The 19,794-nt window shown below is 44.3% G+C and overlaps 1 long non-coding RNA gene across 1 annotated transcript; it reads left to right on the top strand.

Annotated features, from left to right (window-relative positions):
* Positions 1–4,244: 4,244 nt before the first annotated feature.
* On the top strand, positions 4,245–7,360 carry LOC117436704 (uncharacterized). The gene is made up of 3 exons (XR_004550042.1): positions 4,245–4,305; positions 5,890–5,993; positions 6,994–7,360. It is a non-coding gene; the product is annotated as an uncharacterized lncRNA (long non-coding RNA).
* The last annotated feature ends 12,434 nt before the right edge of the window (positions 7,361–19,794 follow it).

Raw genomic sequence — 19,794 nt, 5'->3', positions numbered from 1 at the left:
GGGCAAACAGCTTCACCCCTGCTGCATATGGTGCTGGCATGGTCACCTGTGTGCTCCTGATCTGTTTCTCATTGCAGCACATCCCTGGGCTGAAGCACACAGATATATTTTGCCAGACCCCTCCATGCAAGAGCAGAAGGCACCAGACAGATCCTGAGCACCCCTTCACATCAGGTCTCACTTGTGTAGAAGGAAGCTTGCTAGAGGAGAGCAGCACAGGCAGGTTGCCTGGGTTACACTAGAAAAAGAGGGCTTTCACCAATAAAGCTCTGTCATTAGCTAATTGAATTAATTTAGCATAACAACACAAAATCAACTATTTGTTCTCCAGACTTTTTGCTAGCGTAAAACAGCAAAAATCAAAGTCTCATTCCCAAGCTTTCCTAAGTCAAAACACCTAGCTTGGGAAACAACCCATGACCCGGGGATGCCTCATGCCAGGAGGACGGTTCCCCACCACGTATGCTGAAAGGGATCCTCTGTTTGCTCTGAGCCGCAAAGGGCCTATGGCACACAGACACGTAGCTTGGACTGCCTCCAGCATCGAGTGGGGATATACATGCACACAAATTCATCACTCTGTCGTATGAGATTATTTCCTTATGCAAAGCTGTCTCCCTTCTGGATGCAGAAATTGCCCCTCCACTTCCAGCCACTGCCACAGGGAGGTCCTACAGCCCCTCCTCGGGCACCCTGACCACCAGAAACACTTGGCAGCTATGGACCATGCTGTGCTCAGTGTCCCCAAAGGGCAGTGTGACTATTCCCATCATCCCACACCCTCACAGCCTGAAAAACCGCATAGAGACCTGGGAGAAATACGTGCTCATGGCCCAAAGGAGGAAATCCCAAGAGTGTTACAGCCGGGCACTTGCCTCTGGAGGCTCCCCAGGGACTAAAGATACATATGGGACAGCAAAAGGAGTATTCTAATTATAGACTTTCCTTAGGAAAAACAGCCCATTTGGTGCAAAGGGATCCCCAGAGGTGACACCTGAATTGTGTCTAAAAGTGGAGTACCCTTCTTGTTACTCCATCATAACTGGGATGGGATGAGCAATTGGAGAGATTAGTAAGGTAACCCACAAACTGTACTTTATCACAACCCCTCACCCCCAATTCTTTGGCTCCTGGCTGACTTAGCCAGTCACTTTCCAGATGTACTTATTCTTCCTCCTTTTAATGAACCACCAAGGCAGAGGATGAGAGAGAAGTTGTCATGCTCTCATTCTGCAAAGAAAGTGCACTGCCTCTGCAGAGGGTGTGAAATACAGTCCAGTGGGTGAAAGCATGAAGCACAGCCTGCCCTTGGAATCAGGTAAGAATACTGGCCTTCTTAAAAATACATTTTGCTGTCAGTGTGTCCACCACAAAGCATAAATCCTTACGTGATCCTTTTTTTCAGGATCCCCCTGTTTGCCAGCAGTAAACATCTGAGAGCTGTTTTTACTCCCACAGCAGTTTATTGCTGTGCAAATACCATAATTTTCAGTCTCTACAAACAGAGAGAGATCCTCATCCACCCAGTTTGTTACTATACTTGCTGGGCAGAAGGATGTAGTAAAAGCCATGATTTCTGTCAATGTCCAAAGTGGAATTCCGGTTTTTAACTCTTTCCCTGCCGATGCAGGCTTCAGGTTATTCTTTTTAATGCTGACATGCCAACATGAACTGTGGTCTGAAGATCATAGAATTACAGAATCATAGAATAGTTAGGGTTGGAAAGGACCTGAAGATCATCCAGTTCCAACCCCCCTGCCATGGGCAGGGACACCTCACATTAAAACCATATCACCCAAGGCTCTGTCCAACCTGGTCTTGAACACTGCCAGGGATGGAGCATTTGCCACTTCTTTTGAAACTTGCCCCAGTGCCAATCCACCCTTTCTCCCTCCCATGTTGACCATCTGCAGAGCAAGGAATAGCCATGCAGTTAATAGACTACATCGTTAGGCCACGTAAATTTGTGTGGCTTCATTGAAGGTGCCATGCTGGAGATATGCAACATCAGGTCTTACGTGACCTTAGTTTAAAACCAACAATTAGCTCATGGTCATTTCACTTTTGTGCCTCCCATTTTTGGTTGCATAAATGTAGACCTCTGCAGTGGTGTAATGTAAGCCAACCCAGCATCTGCCAGTCTGTCTGTATATGCCTGGACATGAAGCGGGAGCTTGCTCACCCCAGAGAGCATTTTTGGCACGTAGCACCACAAGAAGGGACAAGTCCAACTGGATTTAAGTGGCTTCTCAGGCTGTTATTGGATAGATGGGTTAGCTCCTGTAACAGAAGGCACACAAAAAATGTTGTAATTCTGCAACTCGCAATGACCAATTCCTAATCTGAGTGACCAGGAGCCAAGAGAGGAAACGGGAAGCAACTAGGAATAAACTGGGAAAAGTAGACAGTACGAACTGAACTGGTTTTCTCAAACACATGGTTCAACTGGGCTGGGGACACCTAGGTTTTCATCGAAGTAAATGGTAATATCAGAGCAAGGATAAGGAACAGGATATGTAACAAAATCCCATCACTTCATCAATAAGTAGGGGACAAATTCTGATGTTAAATCAGCATGTATACTGAGTTGTGCCACTGCAATCACCAAGATAGAACATGAGTTTTCAGTCCCTGCTACCTGATAATGCTCTTTCTTGCTTAAACATTTCACAGTGGCACTGAGGTGAAGACTGATACAGGTGGGATCAAATCCACATAATTAAGGCTTCTTTAGTGTTTATTGCAATGGTTCTCCTAATTCCTTACATATTTATTATGGAAATGAAGTGCCTTCAGAGACCTCCAGAATGTGAGTCCTGGCTATATCCATAGCAGGAGCCCAGGAACAGCTTCCAGTCCTAGGCCCAGACATGTAACTCAGCCACAGCCTATTCTTCCTGTTCTTTCCGGGAGGAAAATCCAGGTATGCAGATTGCAAGGGGGGTACCCATGTCCCTTCTCACCTGGCTAAAGGGAAAACTGGGGCTGTGAGGCACCTGTTCTTCCTGCCTAAATCCAGCTCTATGAGGAAATCAGGCAGTTATTTAAGGAGACCCATATCCCATTAGCAAATCCATCCATCTTTCCTGTCAATTAGATGCACCGCTTTTCTCACAGATGAAGGGAGATGAGCACAGCTGTTACCTTGAAGGTTAAACTTGGAGTTCACTCTTGCACCTGAACAGGTAAAGGACACCTCTGGATGCAAACCTGCAACTACACTGAGACACCTTCATCTAAACATTTAATGCACTTTCTTGACAGAAAACATTTTCATACGTATGCACATTTCTTTTATCATTTAAATGCTTTACATGAGTTGTTTGGGGTTGTTTTTTTCTTTCAAACCAATTTCTTGTGTAAAGTGTTCCCATTTTTAATCTTCTTCTCATTAAAAGTTTCTTCTAAAGGTAGCTTTGCTTTCATTTTTGAGGGTCTTTTGAGATTTCCTTTTTTAAACTTCCAAAGAAGATGATATTTTTAACAAGCAGTAATTATAAAACACAATTCCTGCTAGCTTCCCAGACAGATGGATCACAAGAGAACGTAACTGGAGGTAGGTAGAAAATTACACCCCTACTATTCACAGATGCCTCTGTTCCTTAGACAGAGACACTTCTTCTGATCCTTGAGAGCTCTTTAATCTAACAAGCACACAGGGAAGAAAATATCCTCTTATTTCTACGCTGAATGTTGTTGACTACAACTCTATCAATCAGTGCAACCCATTTCAATCAGGTTTTAGACAGTGGGTTTTGACAAATCACTGTCTGTTAGAACAAAGTTGCTATTGGAACAAGTTTCTAAATGGTGTGATGTATTTTCCATTATTTATCAAGTCTTGACTCGAATTCTCTATCTTTCTAAAATAAGTGGTTATTTCCACCCCTAACCATTCTACAATTCTTTGTGCTGCAGTTTCACCATAAATTGTTATGTGGGGAGCAGTTTTCATAGTACAGTATTGATGGCTTGTACAATACCAGGAATAAATAACGGAGAGAAAAGCCTCAGCCCCCTGTTTGGAAGCAACTTGGAATCACAAACAGCAACCACTTTTTGATGAGTTTTATGTTCCTAAGTATCAAGGATGGACACAAGGCTGCTAAGTCATGCAGGCATTTCTGAACATGCCTTAGTCATGGCTGACCCATGGATAATCTCTTGTGTTTCTAGATATGGTGAAAGGCTCACCCCACCCACACCAAAGAGCACAGAGGCAGTCGCGAAGCCCTGGTCAGAGACATAAAACCCTGTTCCAGGCACCCAGTGCTGTCCCAGGGGAGCATCAGCCCCACAGCTTAGGTGAGACCCAGCACTTTGTGTCCATGGGGGAAGCTCTCTGGGGTACTGCACAGACTGGGGAGTCCCTGCCCTGGGGGAACAGTGCTCATTATGAGATGCAGGGGAAGAGCATGCTGGCATTGTGCAAGACTTACTATGGGATATTTAGGGAGGAACCAAAGACTGAGAAAGGGTGGGATTAGTGTGCTTTGTGAAGGAACAGATACAGGAAAACAGAGGGAAAAGGGAATCGAAGGGTCCAGCTGCACGTAAAAAAGTGTCTGGTCAATATGTTTGTCTCACCATAGAGCAGTCTGTCTTACCTTCTTAAACAACTCAATTTCTAACTCTCTTACAAGGGTGGGAATCTGTCTTCTATGTGCATGTGTATGCAAGGGGGTCTGAGTGCAGCAACAGGAGTGGGGCTGTGGTCTTGGGACCTCACGTGTGCAGGTGCCAGCAACTGGGGAGGCTGAGATCCGGCCTGAGCCCAGCTGCTGGATGGGTCTATCTTGTATATATGTACATCTATGTCTTCCCGCTAATGGACCTCAAATCCTGCTGAGCCAGACAAGGGGACAGGATCAGGTCATTTGTGCTATCTGTGTTTGTGTATTTCTATCTGCTTTACTTGGTGTTACTTTTAGGCTGTGCACATATGTATATGGGACAAGGAGCTGCAGCAGCCTCACTTCCATGGGGCTACTGGTTTTGGCAACTCTAACATAGACAGACCTTATGGATATTTTCAGGCAAAGTTTGAAATTAAACATCCATTATTCTTAAATAAATTGTCAAATGTCAGACTGAAATAAAACATGAGCTGCAACAACCATTAGGATAGGAACCATGGGGAAAGTAAATAAAAATACCAGATCCTCTTAATAAAGCCACAGTATCTCCATTTCCAACTCCGTCTTGAGCTCTTCTAGCAGTGAAAGAGATAGACATGGTATAGGAAATGATGCAAGGAAAGCCACAGAGCAGGGAAGTGGACACCCTGGGAGGTCTGCAGGCTGTCAGCTCTGCTGGGGCAGAGGACAATTAGATCGATGTAAGGCATATGTGTAAGTGTCCTGCCCAGGCAGATCAGCCTTAAGAGGACCTGGCACCCTCCCAAGCCACTGACACCCGCTGACCCAGAACAGAGGCAATCAGGCAGGCACGCAGCATGGCCAGCAAGCAAGAAACACGCACAGAGAAGCACAGCTGAGCCCAGGGCGGGTCGGATGATGGTGTTCTGATCATCTCCCTTCACCAAACACATTCAAGAGGCAGTTATAAAAATATCCTTCACAAATTTAGAAGACAAGGAGGAGGAACAGAGGGAGTATTGACAGCGTCAGCACAAGAGACAGACGTGCACACCACTGCCAGCCCCGCTCAGAAACCAGGCCAGACAGCCTCTATTTGCTGGGTTGGTTAGCTGGTTGGCTTGTTTGTTTGTCTTAATAATAATACCCCGTGGGTTTCTTCTTGTCCACCTTTTGGGTTTTCAGCCTTGAAGTTTTCCTCTCAGCTTTTCTTGCACAAACTCGAAGCGTTACTTAGAAAATTACCATCTTCTAATACAAAATGAAACCTGAGATTCTTCTGCACCCACAGGAAATGATGCTCAAAGAAAATAATCTGCATCCAGAGCCATGAAAAAAATGCCGCACCATCATTTTCCAATTGACTACAGGAGCATCCACGTTCCTACGGGGCAGGTGAGGAAGCTTCCCCTCCCCATCCCCTCTTTTGGACAAAAAATTCCTAATTGGCTCTCCTTAGGAACGTACAGGCAAGGTATAAAGACAGTACAGTCCAGTGCTGCCTGCACCAGCTCTGCTGCAGGTCATGTACTTGTCAGGGCAGCAGGGCATTGCTCTTTGAGTAGGTTTGCTGTTGCTGTAACCAGGAATGGGCTGCAAAGTGCCTGAGGCAAAATAACAGGATCCCTCTATTTTAAGGAATGTGTGTTTACACTGAGTATATAAATGAGATCTGACATCCAAAACAGCAGACAAAATTGAAAGAAAATGAAAAGAATGCTATTTATGACTGAAAAGAAATCACTTTAAGATTAGGAGCAAGCAAAAGAGAGCCGGAGAACTACATTATCCTGTTGCCTTGCCTCTTCTAGTGTTTTGAAACAGCAACAAAACCAGCCACAACATCAATGTTTAAAATGCAGCACATGCCCCAAGTGTTTTTACAGTGGCTGCTCAGAAGCAGGGCTGAGCTCTACTGCTGTGTAGCCAGATTTATCACTTCAGCCAGTTACCCACAGAACGAGATGTATGTACCCAAGAGATCAAGCAGTATCAGCCACTCCCGAAAACCTTGGCCTGACCACGCAGATTGAAAGCCCAGCTGCTGTGACCTGCCTGCTTATTAACCTTTTCACACATAATGATTGTTCTTTATCATTATCATATCATTACCTGCCTTTCCTGGGCTATCTTCACCCTCTATTGCTGTGGGAACTGCCCCACATATAGGTGGATGGGGGGAGAGGGAACCCACCATTGTTGCAGGACCACCGTGTCTCAGACTGAAGTCACAAACTGCGCATTAAACACCAGTACATGGTGCCTTTTTGAGGCAAGATCTGTTTTTTCTTAGTGTTTACCCAAAGCCTCGGTCACAGGGATTAATGGCAGTTAATGCAATGGTATAAATCAGGCACTTCCCACTCTCTGTCGCGGCCATGCATTCTCTTGACAGACCCCCACTGCATCTGTCAACTCCTCCTCAGGGGAAGAGATGATTTTCAGTTTAAGCTGCTGGCCACCATCTCACACCTTACTGATCCAGTGTCCACAGGCTCTGATTTGACACAGCATTGAAACTGTCTCCGAGAAGGACCCAGCCAAGGTGGGTACAGGGCAGCACACAGCTCATGCCAGTCTCCTGCCAGAGTTCCATTCATCCCCAGGAAGGACCTCATGTTCCCTGTGAAGCAGCAAGCTCAGCAAACCAAGACCACACTGAGCTGGCCTGGAAGCCCAGCTCCTCTGGAACTTTATTTTATGTTCGGATGGGCTGAAAGGAGAGCATCCACCTTCCAATTTCCTGTCTACAGGCACTTTGAAGTTGGCTCATATTATTTAAGTGTATTTTTTAAATGTTAAATTAAAAAATTCCTTAATTTAATACAGAAATTATTATTGCAGAGGCTGGAAGGTTTCTAATGTTTCACCTGAAATGCACACATTAGATTAAACCCTTGGATGCAATGTCTGAATTAATGTAGAGCATTGCAAAGAAATAACTGCTAAACTTAAGCCTATCTGAGGACACCAGTGAAGGTGGATAATTTCAAAACAAGGCATGTAGGACTAGATAGGAACACAGATTGTGCCTCAGTCACTTGTCAGTATCAGTGTACTTTAGACAGGTGATTATTTCAGGGAATGTATGTAACAGCACATAAATCCCTCATCTATAATGCCTCAGGTGCAGCCTAAGTTCATAAGCAATAGTCATCCAGCTCAGCATTGCTCCGTGGGGCCCATGGGCAACCCAGAATCCATAAAGCACCAGAAGGTGGTCCATGAACTGATTGCAGAAGTATAATTAAGAAACCAAACCAAAACACACACACACCATCCCACGCGGTTGGCAGGAGCTTGTGTCAGCGCCTGCCTGCAGGCACCGATCGCTCCCTGGCTGCTGATGCTCACATCAAAGAGGACTCGAAGGTCCTTTGATTTTAAAAGATTGAGAAATGCTTGTTTAGCTTCTATGAAACAGGACAGAGCTGTGACTTCAGCTTCACACCTGCAACCCACCCATGGTCCCCTGTCTGGGAGCAGGACAAGAAATGCCTGAGCCCAAAGGGTCTCCAGTGCAATAGAGATAAACCATAGCTGCAGCTGGAGGCATGCAGCTCATCCAGTAGTTAAATAAAAGGTGAAAGGACCCCATTATTTACCTTTGTTTTCACCAAATGAAAACAAAGATTGGGAAACAATAGCATATAAAAAACTATTTTCGGGTACTACAACCCTGTCACTTTCCAGCGAGCAGTTAACATGGCCGGCTAGGAGTTACTGGGTATTCATGTTTAGCTGATTGATGGATTTTATTAGCAAGGCAAATTTTTCTGTTTCAAGACCTGTTTAGGGGTATGAAACCATTGTTTCTTCCCAACAGAGAAACCAGTATCTTATAATTACTCAGAATGAAAATGTTGGTCAGGAATATTATTTAATTACCTTGTTTTAAATAAAAGTTGTGGATTTTTCCTCATCATTTGTGCACAGAACCAGCACCAGCAAGCTCCCTGCTCCTGCTTGTTTGGAGCCAACATCAAAAAATTGCCTGACAGTTTTCCTAAGAGCCAAGAAAGTCGGCTAGTAATCATGTGGGGCTGTGTGGCCAAAGGTACATAAACTGACTTCACATGGGACCAGCAGTAGATCAGATTGCATTGGGCGGAATGAAATAAAAAATCCCAGAAGTCTAGTTTCTTTGGAAATGTACCAAAACTGCCTCTCTATACCAACCTGGCACATCATATGTAAAAAAGCGACTATTTCCTAGTACAGTATATGGGGTGTTTTATAGAAGTCAAAAAATCAGAATGGCCTTAGTTTGACATCGTAAACACAATATACTGTAATGTCATTGAGAGACTACTTGTTAACCTACTTGTCCCAAGATTAAATGCTGAAATCGAGCGCACAGACAGTTTCCTTCTGAGCAGACATGCCGGTAAAATCTCTTTGCCATACAACTTGGAAATAATTACAATAACTATGTAATAGTAGAAACCACTTCTGTTTAATTCACTGATATTATTTACATCAGCCCAGAATTTACTGCGCTGGAAAGCGATGCTATGAGAATGACACCTTCCTGTGCAGCAGTTCTCCCTGCCTGCAGCTACAGTTGCTCTGCTTGCTTTGAAAGCAAGACTGTGTTCAGAGCTACAGTAGATTCTTCCACACAGGGGGTTGTTCTCTGCAAGGGACCTGGAGCATCACAGTGGGGAGTGGGGCCCACCACCACCGGTGTAGGGCAAACAGTCTGCAACGAAGCACATCTTCAGCTGGAGTTGATATATTTGATGCCATCCAAGATTTATTTCCTGGCCCTTATTCAAGATGAGGCCTCCAATGGCAATTTTGTAGATAAAAGAACTGCAGAGGATTAACAGGTATCTCTATGCAGTTGATATGGTTTAGGGTTTGGTGAGAAAGAGGAGAAGCAATCTGCTGTGCACGAGGTATTACACCAAGAGGTGTTACTCTCTTGGCAAAAGGGCAGGAGTGAGAGACCTGTAATGATCCCAGAGCCACAAACTTCAGTTGTTCAAGTTACTGCATTCTTAATGTATGCATATATTTAGGAAGATTAGATTATATTTTTTTTAACAGGCTGTACCATGTATTAGAGTTAGTGCATCATCCTTGCTGAGTGGGATATGTTATCTCCAATGTAATTTACAGATCACCAGCAGCCTGGAGGCAGGGATTATATCACTTTAAAGAATAAGGAAAAATGATACTTGAAAGATCTTGCAGACAAAAGGATAATATGAATTTATGCAAATCAAGGGGTTTTAAATGTAAACCACTATTTGTTAAGAATATTTTCTCATGGATAGCTTGTGAACTCTGAAAGAAAAACATTTCCTTTCATGCAAGATGTCCAGCCTTTCAGAGCTATAACATTTGAAATGAAATAACAGCAGCTATATCAACCATGCTAACTCCAGATATCAATCACCAGCTGTTCATAAGCATGTAGAAAGCAAAAACAGTGAGGAAGCACTGGGAAACCAGTACAACCAACTGACTTCCTAAGCAGAACTGGACCTAAACCTAGAAGCTTCTTCCCACAGCTCCTGCATGCCTAGCTGCATTCAAGTGAGAGTAAATCAGTCCTGCTTGTGGAAGAACTGCTCCCACAGTTAATGGTTAATCGATGTATGTAATGGAGTTGCTCTTCCCTGCAAAATTAATCCATGCAATTGAGAGTCTAAATTCTACTTACGACACTTGATCCTAAAGACCAAAGGTATTTCCCAAAATGGGAGTCAGACACAGATTTACATGCTCTTTTTTTTGCCTTGTATGGTGATTAACACGTAGCAATTAACTCGGTTGTGTTCTCATTGCTGCTATCCCCAGCAAGCAGCACTGGGTCTCAGAGTTTGCTCTCCTCGCTGCATTTCTCAGATGTACCAGATGTCAGTCCCTTCCTTTCAGAAGGGCTGAAAGAGCATTCCAAGAGAGAGAAAGTTCACAGCCCTTTCTAACCTCTCCATGTCTGTCTTGGGTTTTTTCCCTTTCTCTTGCCCTGAAAGGACAGAGCACTGAGGAGCTTAACCCAGTACAAGGTTATTCAAGTTATCTGTTTGCCATTAGGTATCACTGTGCAGCACTGAATTATTTATTCCAGCTTCCTAGGCAGGTGTGTGGCAAATTTCCATACAGCCTTAATAGGAATCAGATTGCCAACTTCAAACCCAAATTCTTCATCTGCACCACAGCATGACTGTGGAGTGTTGCTGAGCAAGGGCGGGGAGAACAGCTATGTAGGAACAGACCGCACAGTCACAGCTGGAAGAAGTATGTGGGTCTCACTTAATAAAACTTGATAGGAAATATTTGTAGCTATACAAAAATATCGACAAAGCCGGCAACACGATACACTGCACGTAACCAACATGACTGCCCCACTCAGACAAGCACGTACTGTGTTTCAAAGCATGATTATCAGTAGGAAATCAGTGCACGCAGGAGCTCACATGCAAGGAACCTGATGATAGAGCTGGTCGCACATGACCAGGATGAATAGATGGATCTTGTCTACTGGTGCAGGTCCTGCACTGGAGTCAGGGCAATTCCAAGCACAAATACAAACTGGGCAGAGAAGAGATTCAGAGCAGCCCTGTGGAGAAGGATGTAGGGTGCTAGTCGACGAGAAGCTGAACATGAGCCGGCTTCAGTGTGTGCTCACAGCCCAGAAACCAACCATGTCCGGGGCTGCATCAAAAGGAGCATGACCAGCAGGTCAAAGGAGGTGATCCTGCCCCTCTGCTCTGCTCTCGTGAGACCTCACTTGGAATACTGGGTTCAGCTCTGGGGCCTTCAATGTAAGAAGAATATGGAACTGTTGCAGCAAACCCAGAGGCAGCCATGAGGATGAGCAGGGGACTGATGCACTTCTCCTATGAAAACAGGATGAAAGAGCTGAGGTTGTGCAGCCTGGAGAAGGCTCCAAGGAGACCTTAGAGCAGCCTTCAGTACCTAAAGGGGGGCTACAAGAAATCTGGAGAGGGACTTTATACAAGCACATGTAGGGATAGGTCAAGGACAAGTGGCTCTAAACTGAAAAAGGATGCCTAAGGGAGATCTGGGTTAGATATGAGGAAGACGTTCTTCCTTGTGAGGGTGCTGAGGTCCAATGCAGGCAGCAGAAGCCAGCTGAGATGAATTGAGTTGTGGGTGAGTGATACTCAAAAGCCCTTTGCAGGCAGTAGCCTCTAGATGAAAGCCAGCTTGTGTGGCCTCATCAAAGGGCTTGCCCAGGCCAGCAACCCGGGTGGCATGGCAGCCGAGATCCTGGTGGTACCAGTACTGCTGGATCTGGTCTAGCAGTAGGTGGTGGGGTGCTCCCTGGGTGGTGGCTCCCAATAGTGCTTCCCTGCCAAGTTGATTGCCAAACGTTTATCCTACCCAGCCCATGATTAGGAAAGTTTCAAGAAGAACTCTGGGATGGACTTTCTGCAAGCACAGCACACACCTAAGTGCCCAGGAAAAGTGAAACCTCTTTTCACAGGGAAACAGCAGAATCCCTCTGTGTATTCCTGCCAATGTCACACAGGCTCAGACACAGATGTTTAAATAAAATGGCCTGATTTTTACTGCCACTACTACTTTGTGCTGATTTGGTCAAAACTAAAACCCCTGAAAAACAACAAAAACTGGCCCAGCTCTGGAACGACAAATCAGGTCAGCACTGAAGAACAAAAAGTCAGCACAGACTGATGGCGTCTGAATTTGTTTCCTTTAATAGATAAACGTCTGTGATTATCACAAAAGGGGTAGAGCCAGCAGTTTCACTGAAGGGTCCTCAACTGAATGGTCCTTGTTCTCCATCAGCCTCCACACAATTGAATGCAAGGCCAGGCTCAGCAGCCTGTGGGGCACCAAGGGATGGCTGAGAAATGATGGCCTCTGTTATAGAGGGGGAGAGCTGGATACTGGCTGTGCTTGCAGTGCTGTAGCTTGAACGCGTGCCTATGGCAGCCATACCTGCTCAACATGGTGGAGCAGACAGAAACATTCAGTACACCTGAAACCTCAGAACTGTCTCAGATTACTGAGTCTTTGAATAAATTCAAAGCATTCTCTAATAATTATAGACACGTCTAAGGTGGCTTCTGTGGGTCCAGGGCACCATGCAATGTCAGGGGAAGCAAGTGCTTGGGAGCAACCTCTATCTGAATTATTCACTTAAATGAGTAAGAAAATAAAATGGAAATGGAAAGAACAAGTTAAAGAAGTTTTATTTTGGTTATTATTTTGATGCACAACACGGAGTTCTATATTTGCTGCTGTCACACCTGGATCCATCTCCAAATGAGGTGTTTCAAACCATGATAACTACCCTTGGAATTAACATAGAGGGCTGCATAGCGAAAACTGAGTGCAAAAGTGAAATGGAAGCTCTGCAATGCTGTTAAAGTTTATTCCTAAAGAGAGACACACGTGAACAGAAACTGCAAACACTGGACAACACAGGACAGTGCTGGGGGGATGCAATGAGGATGGGAGCCTTGGTGAAGGGATTGGGCAGTGGTTTTTGCAGGCTGAACTGGCAAGGACACACTCCAGTTCCCCAGAAGAAAGAGTCAACTGTGAACTTATACCTGAGAATAACTAATACTTAAGGAAGTTTCCTTTTCTGCCAATTTCACTTCTAGTTAGCTTTGCCTTTACTCAAATCTCTTTCTCTTCCCAGCTGTCATTGTTCCACTGCTTGTAGCACACTGCACATCATTGGCTCCAGTCTGCTCCCATTCATGATTTTCCTATGGAGTTTCAGCTTTCTCCATGCAGCACTCTTCCCACTCAGTAATATGAAAACCCACATTTGCATCTGACTTTAATGTCTTCCTCACACATGGGTGTTTCTTCAAGCCAGCTAGTTTGCTAGGGCAGGGAAATAGCTCTGTGTGTTCCTAATTGCTCCCCTTTCCTCTCCGCCATCAAGGCTTTTCTATATGATCCACCCTTTGAATATCCTGCTAATGATCACCTTCCTACCTGCGTTTGTGAAACATCACCCGTTTCCAAGCTGGCCCCAGCACACTGGGCTGGCCAAAACACGGGCACTCACTTCCCACAACCCTCCCGGTAACCTCAGTGTCCTCCTGCCAAAAGCACAACACTCATGAAAACCCAAATTGAGAAACAAAGACCTAAAACAGGTTTTTCAACCCTTCCATACCAGAAAAAAACAATACTCTCAAATAACCATTAAACTTCTTACACTTCCTTTAGAGAGTTCAGACTTCATGTCTTTGGCAAACCGGTCTTTTTAAGATAACCTCTGATGGGCATTCAGCTTATGAACAGCTGTAGAAAGTCTTGGCTGGGAGACGTCAAAGCTCTGCATGACCATTATGAGCAAAATCACTTGTGCTGAAACAAGACAAGTTTAAAACAAAGGCCATTAGAATACAACTTTTCTCTTTTTGTCACTTGCTCTTTGTGACATACTGGTAAAGCCCCTGTTATTCCTGTATGTATCACCACTCAGAGCCAATCAGGGCTCACAGCTGAAAAGACCACAAGACAGCAGAAGATGAAGGCATCCATCTTCCTAAGATGGGCAAAAGGGAAGAGGTACCTACTTGTCAGAAGTGTCTTCTCTGTGAGACTGGAGCAGCCATGTCCTCTGTCCACCGGTCCTCATGGGATGCTTGCCATCAGCACACTTCATCTCTTCACATACCACCCCTTTTTACAGATGGCCTCACCCTGAGCCCACTTCTGACACTTGGGGAAACCTGTCTTCTTATCCCATGCACTGCTGGCACTTGCTCTTCAGGAAAGCAAGCTCTCTCTGGTTCTGCAAGCCCAAATCATCCCCTGGCTTTCCCACCTTCTCTTTCTCCCCTGCTTTAAGAGCCTTTACCAGGCCCCATGGGCCACAGGAGCTCATTCCTCAATGGGCACATGTACCTTCTCCAGCATGAGACTAGGTGCTGCTGCATATTGCTTCCACTGCACCCTGCACTCACTGCCCATAAGGGAGTGTGGAGTACAGCTGGATTTCTAAAATCAAGATTGTGCTGAGAAATGGCATCACTTAGGCAGCACCTTCCAGCACTCCTAATGAAAAACAATACAGAATTGGTGAGTACTAAAAGATAGACAAATAATGTAGATTCTCTGTGTAAGGGTCCCAATAGCTCTCAGGAGATGTGTCCTGGCTTTTTATTGCCATGCTGAGCAATAGGGATGAAGAAAAGTATAAGTGGTCATCTCAGGGCACAGCCAGAAGAAGCAGTTATGATCTTGAGATGAGGAGACTTCATTCAAAGGGACAAATGAAGCAATGAATTAAAGTATCCTGGTGGCAAAAGGGCTATTACACATGAAATAAACAACTTTAATGAGGTTATAACCCTGGATTTATAGTCTCATCTCCATGCACAGGACTTCAGGTGCGTAACTCCATTAGCACTAATGGGACGTGCACAATTAAAACCCCACACACCAAGATGCTGCTGCTGCTATTAAAATCAGCCACAAACAAGGTTCTCTTTTAGTATCTCAGCAGAGCAATCCAAAAGAGATGCTCATTTGTAGCTGATCTGATCACTTCGCAAGGTGGTAAAATAAGAGCGCTCACTGTGAGATCTCTGTGGTGGGTACAAACTGGTGGATAGTCTGTGTTTTGGGAATCAGATGTTAGGCTTGTCCCTGCACATTTCATGGGACATCAACTCCACTGCTGGGAACAGGCTCCAGGAATGCTCAGTAAAACCCTTGGCTTCTGTCACCATCACCTCTTGCTTCAAACTGGGAAGGAGGCAGCACAGACTTCCCACCATGGTAACACAGAATCCTCTCACCTCCCTGTCTGCTCCCTGGCACATTGTGGGGAATGCAGTACAGGCTGAGCAGAGTGGCTCAGCTCACAGGTACAGCGTATTTGCCCTGCGAGGCTCTCAAACTATGTACTGTGCATGGCAGAGCAGTGCAAAAACACTCCAGCTAGTTGGGCTATCACAGCAGGCCAGGAGGAGAGTTCTCTTTGAACTGCTTCCTCCCAAAGCCAGCTCTGCTCTGTCCCATGCCCTCAACACAACAGTATTGAGCTCTGAAAAAAACCCTCTGGGGAACTGAAACCCAACATGAAACAGCATTGAAGGTACTGCAGACTTGCACAGGGACAAAAAACTGCCTCACACATACAAAACACAGGACAAAACAGCTCAGTATTTTAGATCTCTGTATGTCCCACCTGTACTTAGGAGCAGAGCACATATTGCTATACCTAAGTGACAATGTGCCGGCTGAGACCTTGGGATGCTGCTTGTTTACCTGCTATTTAATAGTGGCAGCGATCACCAGTTGAAAAGGGCAGCAGCTTGAATTACCAGGTTTTTTTAGCAAGCAGTGCAAGCAATATTCCTGGAATGGCTTTCTTGCCAGAGAGTGGTAAAAGCTATTTAAATCTGAATAACACCACGGCATATCTGAGGGTGATGGAATAAGGTGCAGAGGCTGCAAGCAGAACTACAATGATAAAACATTAAATACCAATATGACTTTAGATATTATATTATGCTCTCCCAAGAGCTGTAATTCTCCAGATATATGAAGCATTCAGAAAAATGGAATTGAACCCTTCATCACACTTTTTTTTCCCCTACAGTATTAAAAATGTAATTTTACCAGAAACAATGGGGACTCCTATGTTCTTAAAGGTTTTTACAAGCTAATGTTAAAACTGACTCAAATGCCACACAATGTTCGCACTTAAGTCTGGTCTGAAAGCTGGTAACTTCAGTTTTGCATTGTAATGTCTGTATCCTTGTATTCTTAATGCTCACATATTTCAACAGTGCAAGATTCAGACATTATTCCTGTAAAGTCCATGTTCACACACAATCCAACAGTTTTCCCAGCTTTAGTGGCAGTAGCCTTAAGCCCAGAAGTCTTAAATCTGATAGACATTAAAGATGGAGAAAATTTGCTCACTAATCTAATTTAGCTAACACAAGAACATTCTCTACAAGGCCAAGGTTATTAATGGCAGCACAAGTGGCCACATTTATGTGGAGGCTACTTAACATTTTCCATTGTAATACTCCGCTTCAGGATAACTTTGAACAATTCAGGCTCAACATTCCTGATGTTAGCTGTCTGACTAATAGGATCTTTTTTGGGAAGCTTTTGCTCAAGGGATTCAGCTATTTCCAAGACTGAGGTTACAGAAAAGAAGAGGGGGGGGGGGGGAAGAGGAAAACTACAGTTTTATGTGAAAGGCTGTGGTGCTTCCATAGAGCCCTACCAGAGTTCTGATCATTGCCCTGCTGACAACTCGAAGAATGACCATGGACGAAGGCTGAAAACGAGCACAGAGGGCTGAAAATGAATGTGATGAGCTAGTTACAGAATTAAGAGACATAAGAAATGAAAAACAGGTGCTAAGAAGAGGCTAGGCAGAAAGCCTTGTTTGGCTGGTAGGGTTACAGCTACACATTTTGGCCTGAATACTTCTTTGCTGTCTGGCAAGTGGCAAAGAAGCCCATTAACACCTCTCTGCTGTCAGGTACATACAGCAGGTAGTTGCATTGTGGTGCTGCTTTCCATTCTCTTGGCTCTGACAGGGTATCTGTCCTTTCAATACAACCTCAGAATACCACTGGCATGACAGTCTACACAGATTCATGAAGTAAAATCTTTACTAAACTTTGGAAATCTGAGATCTCCGGAGACAGGAAGAACTTGAATTGTCAGTGCAACCTTCATCCAGTTTCTTAGCACACAACCTTTTAATGGCCTAATCATCTACTATTTTCTCCATAAGATGTAATAATCAGGCAATTATACTCAAAAATTATATCAAGGACCTGCTGAGCATGGGCTGGATCAAGTACATGAAGCACTTTAAATGCCCATGACTGACAGCATCTGTCTCAAGGAGCTCACACTCTGAAAATACAAGAGAGAATCATTGCTTATTACACTGGAGGAGGAAGTGCTGGGATTCCAGGACCTGCTCAGGGCATTTATCTGGACTTACCGTACCCAAGTTTAGACTCAGGATTCCCACTAGGCTCACATCTACATTGCTAGGTGGTTGTGAACAGTGAAGCAGCTCATGTCTCATATCAGGAAGAGCTGCTCTTGATATGCAATATAAGGACATTATTCTCCTGTGCCTACCAACAGCACTACTCACTCTAGTAAGAGGAGTGGTAAATTCCCAGATATTGCCTGGGTGGCAGGCAGAGGAGGTGGCAAGGAGAGCTCATGGCTAATGGGCCACAAGACAGGGATGAGTTTCTCTAGCCATGGTGGCTTTCTCCTTTGAGACTACTCAGCCCACAGCCCAGGTCCCCTTTCCTTCCTGCTACATTTTGCCGGAGAAAAGCAAAGTTTTGGCTGTCCCAAGAGAGGAAGCAGCAGCTGCCTACAAAGCAGACCCCAAAATTCAGATAGATGCCTGATGCGTACCTCTTCAGTCACTTAAGATAGCTGAAAAAACCTTAAGAAATATTCACACCAACAAATGTTATAGGATCTGATGTTTATGCCAGTGTTTGCAATTTGCAGCCAGCATCCAGTCACTTCATGACCTAGTTTAGTGCATCAATTAAGCCTCTCTCACTTCCCTTCTACAGATAGATAAAATCTCTAGATATCCTTCCCAGGTAGAAATTTCATTGAAATCTTATGAAAATCAATGGCAAATGGGAAAGTTTTTCATTTCAAGTAGCTTGTTCAACTGCAGCCGGTTATCCAGCCCAGGACAGATGCTGGTGGTCCATGAGAACCCAGATCTGCACAGCTTCCTCTTCATGCACACACAGCCTGTACCATCCACAGTCAGTGAAACCAGCATAAATGATGGGGTATGTTGAGCTTTTCTAAAGAAGCAAACCTTATGCAGCCTCTTAATTCCTCTCTGACAACTTCCAAACTCATTGGTCAAGTGCAACAAGATGGGTGGGCTGAGGCACCGAGGTCCCAGAGCAGAGCTGCACAACATGCAGCCCAAGCAGGGCTGGGAGCAGCAAGCAAGAATCTCCCAGAGGGAGCTGGAGATATAATGTGGCTGTTGTGCGTAGGAGTCATTGTGAACAGCTATTTGTGGTTGAACTAAAGCGACCAAAAAGCCACAAGAAACCATGTCCACCACTGCTTGTGCTCACATACATCACTGTACAAACTGATTTCCCCCCCACCCCTGGACTGTACTAGAAACCTAGACAGTCTTAGAACATGACTTCAGGAGTCGTGTTAAAAACAATTAAACGGAACATGACCTCGTAGTCTGTGTAAACCAGCTGCTAACATCATCAAAGCTCGTAACTGCTAATCCTTTTGGAAACTAGTTTTTCCACAGCTACAAACAGGGGGTTTGCCTAACTACTGTGTTGTGTTAAATGTTACGGCAATTAATGCGACTATGCTTTTTTTGCTAAACCACCAAAATAAATGTGTGAAGTCACACGTTTGGTCCAAAGCAGAAACTGCTCAAGTGTTACAGTCTATCCCAAGACATATGAGCCTTGATCATCACATTGCTTACTACTTCTCCTAAAATATACAAATTGGTCATTATTAGACTTCACTTTTAGGCATATTTATTACCACATCTTGAAAGAAGCAAGTCTGTCGTAACTGGTGCATTCCAGTTGTATAATGTGTTTTCCTGCCTTTGATGCAATCTGCAAGCTAATAATTAAATTTGCTAATGTTCAAGAAGCCAAGTGAAAGATTCAGGAACAAAAAAGTTAACCAATTCTGTGACAGACAAAACCTACTTCAAATCCTCTGGTTTCAACATCAGGATAGGCAAGCAAGAAAACATGGGATGTGGGATGAGGCTCTGAATCTTTTGAGCAGCTTTCAGCTTTCTGCCCTGTTAGACTCTCCATCAGTTCTACTGAGATATGAGAGATGAAATCACACACTGAATGATGAAAATGATGAAAACAGGACACACTTTTGCATATTGCTCAAATCCATAAGGAAGATAAGATCAAAAGGGTGATGTACCATACAGTATTTAAGGAACACCACCCTCAGTAATAGTGAGATTAATAAATCAATCACATAAACCGGAATGGAAGTCTTTGTTGCACACATTTTCATCTCGTACAGATTTCGAAGCCTTTAGCTGTGTTTCTCCTGGATAAATACATTGCTATCCTTCCTTGTTTATTTTACTGATACTCTAATGCCTTTTAATATCATTGTAAAATGGATCTGGCCATTTTTTCTCACATATAAATGTTTGCTTTAATTGAAATAAGACATTAAC

The sequence above is a fragment of the Melopsittacus undulatus genome, chromosome 1 (assembly GCF_012275295.1).
Source record: "Melopsittacus undulatus isolate bMelUnd1 chromosome 1, bMelUnd1.mat.Z, whole genome shotgun sequence".
Taxonomy (NCBI): domain Eukaryota; kingdom Metazoa; phylum Chordata; class Aves; order Psittaciformes; family Psittaculidae; genus Melopsittacus; species Melopsittacus undulatus.
Note: the sequence above shows the minus strand (reverse complement) of the source record. Positions and strands in the feature narration are given on the sequence as shown.